The sequence below is a fragment of the Glycine soja genome, chromosome 6 (assembly GCF_004193775.1).
Source record: "Glycine soja cultivar W05 chromosome 6, ASM419377v2, whole genome shotgun sequence".
Classification (NCBI taxonomy): Eukaryota; Viridiplantae; Streptophyta; class Magnoliopsida; order Fabales; family Fabaceae; genus Glycine; species Glycine soja.
Genome location: NC_041007.1, coordinates 29,108,850 through 29,110,479, shown reverse-complemented (window position 1 = coordinate 29,110,479; position 1,630 = coordinate 29,108,850). Strand labels below are relative to the sequence as shown.

Genomic DNA, 1,630 nt, shown 5'->3' with positions numbered 1-1,630 from the left:
TTCTGGAGTAGAGTGAAGTTTAGCAGGTTCATTTGCAGATGAGGAAGGTGCTGCGGGTTGAGGTCCTTGACATTGCTTTCTCGACCTCAATGAAATGGCACTGACATTTTTGGGATTTTAGATAGATTGAGAAGACAACTTGTCAAAATTATGGGACTGTTGTTGATTTAATTGTGTAGCCAATTGTCCCATCTGATTGGTTAAGCTCTGAATGGAGGCTCTGGTCTCTTGTTGAAACTGCATGTTCTGCATGGTCATTTGCCTCAAAAGTTCTTTGAGGGAAGGTTGTGGAGGAGCCTCAACTGTTGGCTGTTTCTGGGGCTGTTGTTGTTGTTGGATTGGTGGAGGAATGTATGGTCTGCTTGGGCCAGCAGCATTTTGGAAAGAAGAAGCAGGCTACTGTTGCTGTTGCTGAGGGCTAGACCATCTGAGATTAGGGTGATTCCTCCATCCAGTGTTGTATCTGTTGCTGGAGAGGTCATAATTGTTCTATTGTTGTTGATTTTGCTGCTGAGGTTGAGGAGGTCTATTGTAAATGTTTGCAGCATAAGCTTCGGGCTGCTCAATTGCTCCAGGTTATTGTATAGAAGGGCAAAGGTCTGTATGGTGGTCAGCAGAGGAGCACAAACTACAGATCCTTGCGACAGGTACATATTTCTGGTTCAAGGCCAGCTGGGTTACCAAGTTAACCAATGCATCCAGTTTGCCTTCAAGTTTCTTAGTTTCAGATGATGCAGCTGAGTTTGTAGCTACCTCATGCACTCCTCTAATGACTATAGCATCATTTATGGCGCTAAACTGCTGGGAGTTGGAAGCCATCTTCTCAATTAAATTTTTGGCTTCAGTAGGTGTCATGTCTCCAAGGGCCCCACCACTGACACCATCTATCATACTTTTCTCCATATTACTGAGTCCTTTATAAAAATATTGGAGAAGCAGCTGCTCCGAAATCTGATGGTGAGGGCAATTGGCACATAGTTTTTTAAATCACTCCCAGTATTCATACAGGCTCTCTCCACTGAGTTGTCTAATACCTGAGATATCCTTCCTGATGGTTGTGGTCTTGGAAGTAGGGAAAATTTTTTCTAAGAATACTCTCTTAAGGTCATCCCAGCTCGTGATGGACCTTGGAGCAAGGTAATACAACCAGTCCTTTGCCACTCCCTCTAAAGAATGAGGAAAAGCCTTCAGAAATATGTGATCCTCTTGGACATCTGGGGGTTTCATGGTGGAACAGACAATATGGAATTCTTTCAGATGTTTGTGCGGGTCTTCACCTACAAGGCCATGAAACTTTGGAAGCAAATGGATTAGTCTAGTTTTAAGATCATATGGGACATCCTCATCAGGGTATTGGATGCACAAGCTTTCGTAGGTGAAATCAGGTGCAGCCATTTCCCTTAGAGTCCTCTCACGGGGTGGAGGTTGTGCCATGTTCTCAGAATGTTCAAAATCAAAATGCTCAGAATCAGAATGCTCAAAATTATAATGCTCAAAATCAGGATGATCAAAATCACCAATAACAGAATGCACAGATTCACCAGTAATAGAATGCTCAGGATGATCAAAAGGTATAAAATGATGCCTAAATAATCTATGGAATGTCCTATCTATCTCAGGATTAAAGGGT

General features: G+C 42.8%; 1 non-coding gene across 1 annotated transcript; it reads left to right on the top strand.

The window, feature by feature from the left end:
* Window positions 1-949: 949 nt before the first annotated feature.
* On the top strand, window positions 950-1,056 carry LOC114417564. Its single transcript, XR_003667825.1, has one exon. It is a non-coding gene; the product is annotated as a small nucleolar RNA R71 (small nucleolar RNA).
* The last annotated feature ends 574 nt before the right edge of the window (window positions 1,057-1,630 follow it).